The 14,177-nt window shown below is 39.3% G+C and overlaps 1 protein-coding gene and 1 long non-coding RNA gene across 3 annotated transcripts in view; both read left to right on the top strand.

Moving 5' to 3' along the window:
• The window catches only part of PPARGC1A (PPARG coactivator 1 alpha), a 361,917-nt gene that overhangs the window by 41,472 nt on the left and 306,268 nt on the right, over window positions 1-14,177 (top strand). The window lies entirely within an intron of this gene.
• LOC146767553 (uncharacterized) overlaps window positions 1-14,177 on the top strand; it is a 158,036-nt gene that overhangs the window by 39,606 nt on the left and 104,253 nt on the right. The window contains exon 1 of the long non-coding RNA XR_014954752.1: window positions 1-14,177. This exon is cut by the window's left edge and continues 39,606 nt beyond it; it is cut by the window's right edge and continues 16,647 nt beyond it. This is a non-coding gene — a long non-coding RNA (uncharacterized LOC146767553).

Raw genomic sequence — 14,177 nt, 5'->3', positions numbered from 1 at the left:
TATACGTATTTGGAAATAAAAGTATTACATTGTATCCAATTAAATCAGGATGACAGATCCTCTCTTAATTAAGCCTTAGTATTTAAGGTCTCACTAAATTACAAATTTTATAGACACTATGCATCACTACTGAATTTTGGCCCACTGCAGATTGGGTTGGCCTGCCCTGCATGGGGTGAAAATCTGGTAGTGGAAGAATGAATTCAGCATGGAAATGAAATGCTGCAATGACAGAAGCTGGAAATTAGTTAGGCTGCCTTTCAGCTGTTTCAATGAAACAACTTATGTCGTATTGATGTAGTTTAAACTCAGGTGATAGTGGTATGGCCACCTGTGTCACTGTGCTAAAGCCAGCTGCTGTCCTGTGCCATAGGGGGATGGCCATTCTGGGAGCTGCACTACTGCCATCTTCACATGGCTGATCAGGATCCATGAGATGCCTATCATCAGAAGCATCAAAACTGGCTTCATTGGTCTTGTCCAGCCTTATTTCCTACCACAGCCAGGGGTGTTGGGTGCTCAGTGGCCCTTGCAGCAGCACAGAGGCTTGCAGAGCCCTGTACCAGAGTCACAGGTGGGACACAGTCCTGTAACTTGGAAGCTACAGATAAAGCATGACTGTGCAGCTTATCTGGAAAGGGCATCACCTATATCCTTTTGCAAGATGTTACAGTTAAATGACCTGTTTCTGTGTCTCAAACCTCCATTGCAACTGTAGGTTTGGGGCAATACTGTAAGCAAACATTGAGTTTTGTATGCTTTGGACCTCAGTTTTGGGCCCCAACTTCCATGTCTGGTGAAGCAGACTTCAAGTTAGTAGGTCAGAAGTGTCAAAATTTTCTGCTCTGTTTGTAAGTAGACAAGATTTGATGCAGGTATTTTAAATATGAAAATCAGAGTAGAGTAGTTAAAGGAACATGGATCCTATAAAAGCTTTTCATTTGGGACTGGATTTTGAAAAAGTAGAAGAAGAATGTCTAGATTCCTTCATCCTGCTGTGGATCCTTTGGAATCAAAATTCTGGGTTCAGAATCTCTCACTTCTTCCACATGAGCACCTCCTGCTCTCACTTTCCTGACTGACCTGACTTTCGATGTGGCACGTGGCACTTCCACTCTTGCACAGGTTTTTCCCCAGTCAGGGACCTACAGGTCAGAAGGAAAGAGGAGCACAGTGTTCCAAGCATAGGGAATACTTGCTGCTTATACTGCTGCTACTTATGTGTTTCTAGAGTGGCTAGGAACCACCAAATTTGTGATATCAACCCAGGGACCAACTTCACTCAAAACCTTGCATTTTATTTAACATTTATTTAAATAGTGAAACTCTTTGATTGTTAAATTAGCATTAAAGCAGGCTGGAAAGTGGTTTACAGTCTCTGGAAAGCAGCCGTACATCATCAATGTCATAAATTATGTCCTTTTTTACCAAGATATTGGCTGCCAGCTGAAAGGTTAGAAATAACTTATTTTATTTTCAAATGCAATTTGCAGTTTATCTACAGAGAGAAATGAACAAAATGGATGCAGTTGTTTTTAGATTAACCCCACAGAGTTGTCAGGCATGGAGTTTCCAGGGAAGTGCAGTGTGTTCAGTATTATCCCTGCAGAACAGGAAAGCCTGCCTCTTTGTGGCATCTGAGAGTTAAGGGGTGGAGGGACATGTGCCTGTACTGGCAGAGAGCCCAGGCTATCATAATGACAAAGCCCCAGAAGAAAGTAATGGAATGACTCTCAGGATATTAATTCAATGGAAGAGTGACGTGTTTAGGTGATGGAAACACAGTTTCATGATGTAAGAAAAGGTGGGCATGGGGTTTTTAAAGACTTCAAGTGCTAATTAAGAACATTAAATTCCATTTCCCTGGTTATGGTTTACTGTGTCATTCAATCTTTGAGGAAATTTCATCTTCTGAAGAAAAAACACTTAATGTTTTGGAAACTTGTGCCTCATGAAAGTGCCAAAGATGTGAATATTTGAGGAAGTCCCATGAGTTAGAGAGGTTATTTGGCACTTTTTCAATATATTTTGTGTTTAGCTTTTTTTCAGTGCAGTTTGTACATTTCTACAAGTCAGTTTGTCAGGGAAGACTGTAACACAGGAGAGTAAATCTTGAATTAATAGATCCAGTGGCTTAGCATTCATGTCAGGTTACCTAAAGTTATTGTAAAATGATACATAAAATGATTTTTAAAAACAGTGAGCCCCCCTAGGTTGTTTAATTTTCAAATCCATCACTCAAGCTGAGATGGTTTCCAGTGCATGTGACATAGTAGAAGAAGGATTACTGTACGTGTGAGGCATGAGGACAAAGATTACTGAGGAAGCACTAGACTCGGATGTAGCTGGGAATCATTATTTTGTACATAGGAGATTTTATTTATTTACAATATAACTTCCTCTGATTTGACAGTGAGACTGGATCCTACACCCAGCATGCACGTTCAGGCTGAAATAAAATCTCTGAGGCACAGATGCATGTTATGGTTTTGTTTAGTGGTCACACAGCTGCATAATTTGAGACATTTTATGTGTAGAACTGCAGAAGATTTACTTTGTAAAATAGTTTCCTTTGGCATGTGCCCTTTTAATGTGCAAAGAAAAGTCTTGCAATATCTGCTGTCTTGATGTTTTGTGACCTGGGAATGAAGCTTATTGTATAAGAACAGCAAGTAGAAACTGACGTCTTGCAGTGAGAATGTGCAGGTCAAGTCCAGTTGCATGAATTACTGTTGGATTTTTAAAATAAGGTTACTTAGTGCTGCAGATTTTTAAATGGAAAATACAAAATCAAACAGTGACTTCTGAAAAAATTCCCTTCACGTTAGTGGCGTATTCCTTGTGCTCAGGAAATCAATGCTGGTGATGTAATGGGAGTTTCTACATCATAGTGGTATGTCATTCACATGAAGAGAGCATCGTGGGAGCTGGTGAGATTGATGTCCTCTCTAAGAATAGCACTGATTATAGAACAGATTTTCCCATATACAGAGCCATTTTTAATTCACTGCCTACTGCAGCTGCCAGCCTGCGGAGATAATTCCTTCTAGCAGAATAGCTCTAGATTATTATAGGGAAATCAAATTTGCATAAAAGCATTTTATCTCTCCCCGTTTTTTCACGTCAAAGTTACCAAACATTCACTGCCACTTACTTTGCATGTAGGAAGAACTTTGTTAGAATTAATCTTAAGTAAATTTTGTTAAGATCTTTCTGACTCTGTTGTTTTGTGTATTTTAGAGTGAATACTAAGCAGCTACAAAGAAGTATTGTAAGGGAACGAGCAAGATTTTAAAATGGAAAACTGAAAATGAAGAGCTGTTTTTGCACACCTTGAGGAGCCCAAGTGGCCCCATACACATCTACTTATTTATGTGATCCCTGTGAACCTCAGCAGGTCTTGTAGGATGGGTGCACATGGTTTGAAAGTGTAATGTAGCCAGCCAGTGTTCAGGGAGCTGTGCAAATCTGAGTGGGTATTGTGGTTTACTGATGAGGAAACTGAGGCACAGATAAGTTGATTAACTTGCCTAGGGTTACACACTGAGACCAGAGTAGACTTAGTCTCCTGAAATGAATGTGGTTGCCCGTGTGGTTGGACTCTTCCCCCCATTATGTTCTTTAGCATTCATTCAGACAGATTTTTGAAGTTCAACAGCAAGAGCAATTTTGCTGGATTTTTGTCTGATATTTTTAATGTATATACTTAAACATAGCTAAGTGCAATACTGAGTATCTTAGAATCTGTATATAAAGTGTTTTTCAAAGGCCCAGGAAAATATTGTAGTGGGGCCTTATGGTAGAGAATGAAATTTTCTTCCAGTTTTGAATCTAGGTTTGAAATTCTGTTTGATTTGTCTTTGCTATAGCCTTGTTCCCAGGTCAATGGGCTACCACTTGAAAGTATTAATGTCATGTCTCTCCTCTGTTAAGACCTCTAGAATGACTTGTAGAATTCTAAAACTGTACAAGCTAGATATTTGAAAAACTCATCAAGGCATCATTCAGTTGCCTGAACTGAATAGCTAAAGACTCTACTTGCTAGTCCAGAAAGGTGCAGGCATTCCAAATATAGCATGTTGGATTCAGGTTTGTGGAGATGCTCTCAGCTAGATAGATGCCTTTGCATGGGCAACTGAGATGAGGTGCCAGATTTACTGCAGAGGTAAAAAAGCAGGCTAAGCAGCAAGAATGGGGCCTGACACACTGACCATGAAAGCAAGATGGTGGCTCATACCTGGGTTAAAGCAATCAGAAGATCATTCAGTGGATTAGCCTAGTTTCAGATTCAGAATTTGCTACTATATTCCTTTGAAAACTATTTGAAGAGGAATGGTAGGTATGAGAAGGCAGTTGGACCCCACCACAACTGTGAATTTTGTGGTATGACAAAGCTGAGAGGCCAATGGGAATTGATTTCTATGTTTTTATTGTTGAGTCTGATCCTAAGGTGGAGTGTAGGCATCTGGAACTTAAGCTGACCTGTCCCTGTGGGACCTCCTATAGTTAAAAGCAGATGAAGTGCTGAACAGTCCAGGAAGGTCCACTGTAGTCTTCTGGCACATGTTCTGTTGGAGGTCTCAGTGGTTTTGGTTGGAGGGGCCAGGAGTGAAATGAATATTTATGTTGTCAATTATGAGATCATGAAGTATTATACACAATTAAGTGATGACCTTGATGCCTCTTCTGGCTTCATTGATTTCAGTAGATGGGGCTTATAGGGGTCTTGGCCACTCTCTGCATTATCAGCAGTCAAAATTATGGATTCCCTTAACAGCATGCAGAGTTGTATTTTTCCCAGGAACTGAGCTAGCCTGCTTAAGCACTGTGCTCCTGCTGCTATCAGGTGCTAACGCAGAGTTTATGGTTGTAACAGGCAAAATGACTTTGGAGGATTGTGCTGTAACCTGATAGCTTTTCCCTTACCCTCAGTGTTATAACATGATTTGGTCTTGCCTGTGGATGGAAGTAAATCATATTTTACCCTCACTGCTAAATTGTGTTATGGCCCTGACCTTTATAGGTGAGACAAAACTGCATTATAATGTGGTTATAGGACTGCTGTGTTATACAGGGGAAACATGGTTATCTGAGGGTCTCATGGGAGCGTCCTGAACCAGAAGACAATTAGGAGTTTGGATAACCAGGAATTTCAGTCTCATGGATGCATTAAGCTAAACCAAAGCTTCACTGTTGAAGCTGGGGGACAAATGTAAACCTAGTAAATATGCATTAAAATGTAACATAATATTCAATGTGATGGAATGGCATGGAGCAGGCCCTCAGCCTCAGCTGCTGTGAGTTGTCATGGCACTGTAGTCAATCCATGATAACTAACACCATCTGGGATCTTCCTGGCTTCCCAGATTGGCCCTCCACTATGTTTTTTCCTAGTATGATTCTTTCTAAAAATAAAAAAAACCTGGAAAGTCAAGCCAACAGACAGAATAAAGTCCTGTTAGACTGAAAAGTGGAAGTAAAAAAATCATGCTCACAACTGCCTGGCTGGGTATGTGGTTGTAATGTGTTTGGTGAAATGCTGACTGTGTATGCTGAGGTTTCAAGCAGTGCAGTAGCGAACCCCATTGAGAAAAAGAATATTTTTCTCAATATAAGAGAATACATACCACAGCAGATTCCCTAAAGCTCATAGCTGATACATGGACCTTCCTTCAGAACGACCTATTCTGGTGCCTCTGTGTGAAAGGCTGGTCGCAGGTGCCTTGCAGAGCCCACAGTGGCTGTTCTTGCTGCCTCTGTGTAGGAGCAGACACTGACCTGGCCTTAATGAATCAGTCACAAGAATCAGTTGGTGGAAGCCAGTGTGGGACCTGCACTAGGAATACCTGTTTGATCCCACTTCTCTGATTTTCTCCCAAGAGTCTGAGTGAAGCTGTCAAACCTCTGCAAGGTCTGGGTCTGGTGTGCACCTCCAGACCTGCTAATTCACAGCCAGAGATTCGTTTACCTTGAGTATTGGTTGCACCTTTTATCTAAGGGTGAGCCTTCACTTTATATGAAATAGAGCTGTGTGAAGTACTCTGCAGGATGTTGTGATGATTGCTTTCCTAATGTATTCAAGTTGCTAAATGAAGTCTAAAATTAATTGGAATTCTCACAGCATCTTCAGGGATAAGAGTTTAACAGTGTACAGACCTTAAACTGTTTGCACAGTTGTGCCTTACAAAAAGGATGTGTAATGTTAGCAAATACCTTCATGTTCCCTTTTACAGACAGCTTCTGCTTTCCTGCAGCAGAAGCCTGACAGTGGGGACTGCCATCCTTTGGTCTTACAGACTGCACTTCACAGGATCTTTATAAAAGTGTGTGTGTGTGTATAGAGAGAATTTTTTTATTTGTGTGTACACATAGAGTGCTATATAGTACAGCTGCATTTTAGACTTTAGTTTAAGAAGTAATTCCTTATGCCAAGGAATTCTCTGGCTGAAGCCTCAGTACTGTGACCATTTCCAGCTCTGATGGGTTTCTCATTCACTGAAGCTGAGTATATAAGTGGATGAAAAGGTGATTTCAGAGGTCCACAAGGAAAGTGTATTTCATTTTTAGTGTATGCTAAGGATTGGGCATCGGTATTCAGTTCTGGCTTTCTCCTTCATAATAAAGAAGGATGGAGGCATTTTGCTAACACTGAAGTTTACTTTCTGCAGAACCTTGGTAGTATATGAGATGATGGAGCATCAGATTCTTGGGCAGTATTTTTTGTTGATGTGAATGAGACTACCCTGAGTTTACAGAGGATCTAGCTGTGTAAATCCTTCAAACTTACAATTTGCTACATCAAGTGATTTCTACTGCTTCATCTCATAAGTCATAAGAAATACTGCTAGGATTTTTTTTTTCTTGTAACATTTGAAGCCCTGAATACAAGCTCATCTTTCACTCTGACACTATACCAGGCAGGTCACCATGTGATTGAAATATAAAATAATATCATGTAATCAAAATAAATTTCTTGTGAGCCAGTCAGCTCCCCACCTCCCATCATGTGGACTAACATAATAGAGCCTGCAGTCCTATGACTGTAATTTTGATAAGATTCCAGCAGACATCAAAATTTATTATGTCAAAGTTGTTAAAAGAAAAAATGCTCTAAGGAAGCATAATTACAGACTGTCTTTCTTCAGACTGTATTAGCTTGCATATGATCATTGTCTGTAAATAAAAAATAGGTTTTGATGGATTTTATGAAGAAAAGACTGAATTTCTTTTGGGCTTTTACTGTCTTGTGTATATGACAGTCTTGACAACTGTGTACCAATCGTTATGTTCTTATAACAGTCAGGTAAGAGACTGATCAATTGAAGACATAATAAATTAAAGGTTTAATAATGTTGCTTGTCAAGGTATTACTAACTAAATAAGATCTGGCTTGTAATTTATCTGGTATATTTATATTAAGTGGGAATTACACTTAGAGATTTGTATAATTGACTTGCTTTGCAGCTTTTAAAAAATAGATTAACTTTTAAATTGTGTGTTATTTGCTGTAAATAACAATGATTAGTTTGGTTCAGGCATAGGATGAGGGAACCAACAAAGTGGAACATGAACCCTGTCAGATGAGCAGCACCATCATCTTTTACAGTTTACATTGGCAGTTAAATTAAAGGTTTTTCTTTTCCCCATAGAGAGTTCTTCTCTGGGTTTGCAGAAGAGTTGGTGTGTTCTTAGTGATGTACATTTAAGCTTGGCATTATCAGCAGTTTCCTGAAGCAGCTGTACAACACACAATGTTCTTCTGCATAAGCATTTTGCAGGGAAGGTTACAGAAGCATCCAGAGCCACTCATGGGGAAGCTAACCTTAGGCTAAAGTAAAAGAAGGGCAGAAGTGTTTTTTTATTGATGATGCACTAATCCACTGGGTTTAAACTATGACTTCTGGTTGACTACTTGCTTTATTTGAAGCCCAAAACATGAAATGCACTGACCAAACATAATGGTAATCTAGCAATAAGAAAAGTAAATAAAATACATGGAGTTTTTATCCTTCAGCACTTCTGTTATCCTTGTTGGAGTTACAGCTAAGGATCTTGACACAATCTGAACAGGTGCTGCTGTTGGAAGAAATTAGAACAGTGGATGGGGTTGTTTTTGGTTTTTTTTTTTTTTGGAGAGAAGTCAACCTCTGTTGCAGGTGTAAGTTTTGAAAAACATAAACAAGAAGCAGACTCCATGTAACTGTACCATCAATTAAGTTGGTTTAATAGCATTTCAACTTGTTGTTAATAAAGCAAACATTTACTAATCTTATCTCTTGTAAGCAGGAAGGAAGTTACAGTGCACAGTAATGCACACCGCTGTCAGGAAAAGTGGTTTATAATATCATATGATATAATTTGCAGTGAAGCAAAACCAGCAAATTGCTATGTGGGAGCACTCTTTATCCTCTTGATTTAACTTCTTTCCCTCCATTCCCCCTTGCTAGCTCTGTTGTTGGTTGTTGTTAATTTCCCTAGTTTTCTTTAATTTCCTTCTGTAATCTGCTTGGATATCAACAGCCTGGATGTTCCAAGATCATACCACTGGAAAACTGATAAGGTGGAGGATAAATGGTGTGAACTCTCCTTCCCTTGGGTTTTTTTCTTTGCCTTCTCCCTGGATTGAGCTACTTTGAGGAGCAATCAGCATTAATGTTTAATTGTACTCCAAGGAATGCTCTGGTATCATCAAGACTGACAAATGATGGTCTGAGGAATGAGGGCACTTGCTGAAAAATTTAATTTGTCTGTCAGTTTTAAAAAGTTGAATATTACTGATTGATTTTCTTGTCTCACTTGTCTTCCTCCTTTGCCCTTGAATCTTCTTGTACCAATCTCAGTATTGCCCAATGAGATGAAGGCTCTTTGCTTTTAAGAGAAGCCTAATTCCTGACTAAATGGAGATTGTTAACATGATGATTAGGTCCCTAAACAAGCAAACTTCCTGGAGCTGTTATGTGCTTAGCAATTCACAAGTCAGCCTGCTAATATTTAGATATACCTAACTTTGAAATTCTGTTAAAAATTAATAGCCAAGAGAGTGCTGGAGGAGTTTGGAGTGCTGGTTCACAATTGCTGCAGTTTCCCGCTGCTGTTGTGTCAGAGGGAATGAATTGCTGATTAATTCTATAGTTTTGCATGCAATAGTGATTTCTGAAAACATTCCCCACCTCCTTTGTCTGGAAACGATCTTATAGTCTGCTGACATTTGAAAGAATATACAGTTTATCAGTTGTGAAGTCCACTGAAAAATAATTTACTATTCACATGTTAAATATAGGGGGCAGTTGGTCTTTTTATACTACTGCAGTAATTCTGTGAGGAAAATTTCAATGATGAAAATGAAAAAAAAGAGTTAAAATAGTAATAATTTACTGCTTTAGTCTGCAGGGCAGCTGTTTTCTGCCTCTATCTGTATTCTAATAAGTCTTTTAAATGAAGAGATTTATGAGATTATTTTAATTTTGATGTCTTTTTAATGCTTTATGCATTTTAAATACAATCTTTTAAGAGTTTTTGAGATTGAAGAATTTAATTTTATTTTATACTGCAGAAATAAATGTATTCTTGAGAGACCACACCATTATTATGCTTTTTAAACATTTTTTTAAAAACCCAATATGTCTGGCATATACTACTATTGTATCAACCAGCAGTGCTACACTTAACATTAAATGCAAAGCAGCGCTGGAATTTGAGGGACACTGCCTAGTGAGGATACTTTAAAGAAAACCCAACAAAACTCCACATTCTGTGGGCAGTAACCTGTTGGTGGAGTTGCACAGGATGCTTATGCTGTCAAGGGAGGACTCTGAATTCTCTGAAAGCAGCAAAGCAGGTGTGGTTGTGCTGTGGTAGGTGCCTGCACATCCCTGCTGCTGCTGCGTGTCAGGGAGCCCGGGAGGCTGCATGGCTCTGGAACAGCCCCAGCCACCTCCCTGGTGTCATCTCTCAGCTCTACAGGAGTCTGATTCTTCCTCAGCTCATACAGAACTCCTCTCTGCAAAATCTTGGTGCATTATACTTTTGCTTTGGTTGCAAGCTGTTGCAGCAGGCATGTTTTGCATAAGAGCAGAATAAAATGTATTAAAAGCTTTAAAGAGGTAAAAAGCTTTAAAGAAGGGAGTGGCAGACTCTTGCCTAATTTTAGCCATCTGAAAATGAAAGATTAAGCTAGTCACAGATATTTTCAGAGCGTAGATAGCTGGCCTTGCTTGGAAGGGCATGGTGCATGTCTTAATGTGGCTGGGAAATGTAAAGTAGCTGAAGACCAGCAGTGAGGATAGTGGTGGGCAGCACAGGGGCTGGCAGGGCACAAACTGCAGTCAGAGGCAGGTCTGTGCTGCTGCCTACATTGTCCTACCTCTGCAGACCTAAAATCAGTAGCAGGAGTGGCTCTGCAGCCACTTCCCATAGCCCTCAGTATTATTGTGCTTGGCATGTCTAATTGCTGTATATGAAAATCTATCTTTGTAACAGTGTTTGAGAGAGCCTGTGCACTTCAGGCTCCATCGGTTCTGTTTGCTGCAGAGGACTTAGCTCCATCCTGGTGCCATGCTTAGCTAATCTCTGTGTGGGTACCTGGGGAATGTGCAAATGCAGCACTTGGAGCCACTGTTGCTGTAGTGACTCACATGAATGCTCTTCTGTCAGGCATAAGGACTGTCCTTGTCCTCCTGAAATGCTTTGGCTGCAATTTGCCTAGGTCCAAGCTGTTAGGCACATGAGAGGTCAGGGAAGAACCCTAAATATTTTGAAAGAACATCTTCTAAATCATATTTTCTACCTTACCTTTCAGGAGAAAATTGGATGGGAATTTAGGGGATCCATTGGGATTTCATAATCAAAGCAACTTCATTAAGCTCAGGAAATATTTTATCTCTAGCTGTTGAAAGCTCACAGAGGAAGGGAGGAAAAACCATATTTTCTTCCAAAGAGCCTACACATCTGACCATTGTTGAAAATAATATATTATTGAAAATAATTAGAGATATTACCACTTGGCCTGAAGTGATAGCCTGGTTTTCTGTGCCATTCTTTTATGTAGTCTTGTCACTGTAAGATGGTTTAGGTTGATAAGTCCGTGGTGTTCAACCTTACAAGATAAGAAATGGGAACTCATACTCGAACGAGTAAAATCTGAGAGAAATTTGTATTTGCTCTGTGGCCACATTACAGAAATGGAAATTTCTGCATGACTCACTGCTCATGGCATCTGGATATCCTGCTTCACATGCATCTGTGACAGCAGGTACCTGGATCTATCAGTGACACCAAATATACAAATCATTGTTTTTATCATTAAATATACCTGCTAAGTAACTCAGTCAATTGAATGTCCCTGGTTTGGTACTAATTCCTCTGTTGTGGAATTTCAGGCTTCTGAGATTTTTAGAAGGTTAAAACATAAGGCTTGGAAAAAGTAATCTGGTAATTATCAGAGAAGGAATAAAATAGGAAGTGAGTAAAAGGAGGCAAGAGCCAGTATCTATCTTTCCAGCTGGTTCTCCATATTTTGAGCATTTCTGCCTTGATCTGCCTTGTGTTAGTCAGGCTAAAGCAACAATCTTGTCTGTGCATGCATGTGAGATTTCAACTACCACACTTTATGTTTGTAATTAAGAAATTAATTAAAATACTATACAGTTTACTGCACAGTCTATCAAGAGAAGGGCAGTTTACAAGATTTTCCACATGTGTGCTATAAATTCAGTGCTACAGATATACAGAATCATATTCACACTGACATTAAAAGTTATCCTCCTCCTGCAGAGGAGTATTATGAAAAATTATTGTGAAGGACTGGTAATAAACTAATTTTCTCAGCAGAAACCAAAACAGTAGAAACGAACATTTTAACACTGAAGGACTAAATGTGGAATCTGAGGTGAGAGGAAGGAAGAAGTGTAAAAAACCAAATGAACAAACACCCCCTAAATTTCTGAATTTGCCTGCAGTTTACTGAGTTTACTGATGAACTGCTGTTAACCTTCTGTTGATGCCCCTTCAATTGCAGTATGTTAAAATTCAAAAGTACAAGTCTGAAAGTTGTATTCAGTTTTGTACCATTACTGGACCCAGTGATACCATTGCCAGTTACATATTGTAACACCCACAGTTTCATTGTCTACCAAATTTAGTTAAAGTTAGCTGAAAACACTGGAAAATACATGTTTTTGCAGTTTCCAGGCTGAGACTTATTTCACTTTGATTAAAATTATATCCCCCTTTTCTGTGTTACCAGGCAAAATAATGGTGAGATACTTGAGATGATATTGCTTATTAAAATAGTGTATCATAATATTTAAGGTAACTTTTAGAAAACATGCATAAAAATATTGTCATAAAACTTCACTTTGCATGTTTCCAGTGATAAAGATAAGAAAGAAAGAAGGCAAAAGAAAGATTTGTAGGTTAGTACTGAGTGGTATCAGTGAAACTTTGTCTCAGTTGCCCTATTAAAACTGTCAGGTGTATGTGCCTATCTTGAGTGATATTGCCAGAAATCATGCTGTGAAGGCCAGAGAAAAGGCAAAATAAGGTAGTACCAGTAGGAATATTTAAATAAAAAATCCAGAAATTGTGACAAAAAAATCAAATATTACCCTCTTGTATCTTCTTGTTATCAACAGAAATTGAATTAAATTTTGCAGCATAGTGAATTATTGATCTCTTTTTAAAGGAAGCTTCATCGCAGTGTTGAAGGGTTTGTAGATTTCTCAAGAAATGCTAAGCATATGAATTGGGATAACCACTTCAAATGCCAGGGGGTCTTACCTTTCCACTGCATCTCTGTAGCAACACAGTTGAACGATGCTGCTCCAGGAGACTGCTCTGGAGGAAGCTGATCCATTGTTACAGGAAGGGCATGGGTGTTAAACTGGAGTCTGCCACCTGTGTGCAAATCAATTAATGACTGGAATTACTTCTCTGTGGGTTACAGCCGTGTGCCACGGGGCAGACTTTCCCCTTCTGAGTGAAACCATATGACAACCAAACACCATCTCTGACCCTCTGAAAATTGCCCCCTGGACTGGAAATTGTGCTGCTGTCAATACTGTTTCTTAAAATGTCCTAAAACAGGCAAATTGTAACACCCATGTGGGGGAGTCTGTACTTGGCAGCATAGATAAACTGGTCTGTTTTTGTTGATTTGACATTGATTTATAAGGGGAATTGAGAGCTCCTTCTACTTGGGCATTCAGTGGATACCAGGGCACAGCCAGATGCCGGAATTGGTTTTATTTGAGCATTCTTTATTTTTGCTTGAATATTGAGCTTTTGCTCTTCCAGAGCCTATATACTTGCTATTAGAGTTCTGTGTACCACCATGTCAGTATTAAGACATGCATAGAAAAGAAACAGTAAAATGTGGTATCAGATGTATTGAGGGGAAATAGGGATCGTCCCATTTTTGGGTCCAGAATTATTGCTTCTCTCACAGGAGCAAGCATAGAAATGTAATAGGAACAAAATCGTGCTTCTTTCCCTCAAATTCTACAAAATGTAAACCAGCTGAAGTATCTTCGTTCTTCATTAGAACCTCTGGGGAGATAAGGAGGGAAGGCCATTATGGCACAATGGCTGACACTGCTGCTGATGCACGGTTCTTACTGTCTGTAAACTGGCGTTCAGTTTGTATCGCTTGAGTGTTTGACTTGCTGTGAGGGGAGGAAAGGTGCAGATGATAAAGGGATCTCTTCAAGAGTCTCTTTATTTTGGAATAGTTTTGCCTTCCATCAGGGCTCTTCCATCAGGGCTTTTCCGGACTTAGATGGTTACTCATTAAGTGGCAAAAGAGAGAGAAACTGTCAGGGTCCATTTTATTATGTATCTCCTTGCCATGAATATGATTCAAAAGCTCCTCTTTGGGTTTGATGAACATATTTTTGGAGCTTTTTAAGGCCAAAATACTCCCAAGCAAATCAAATCCCATCCTAGATAATGAAATATAGATGAACACATTGAACATCAGAAACTTGATAGCTATTTGTGAAACAGTTGAGGGCCTTTGTTAAGTACTACACTCTCCACTACATTACAAGATGTATTTATTTTGTGTGCATTAAATGATGCAGTAAAGCTGATGCCTGCAGTGCCGAAGTACAATGAGGAATTGCTAGTGTACTGGAAGCAAGGTAAATGCACTATGTATGATTGCCCCAGAGTACATGCAA

Source organism: Lonchura striata, chromosome 4 (genome assembly GCF_050655825.1).
Source record: "Lonchura striata isolate lonStrDom1 chromosome 4, ASM5065582v1, whole genome shotgun sequence".
Lineage (NCBI taxonomy): Eukaryota > Metazoa > Chordata > Aves > Passeriformes > Estrildidae > Lonchura > Lonchura striata.
This window is presented reverse-complemented; position numbering and strand designations above follow the sequence as displayed.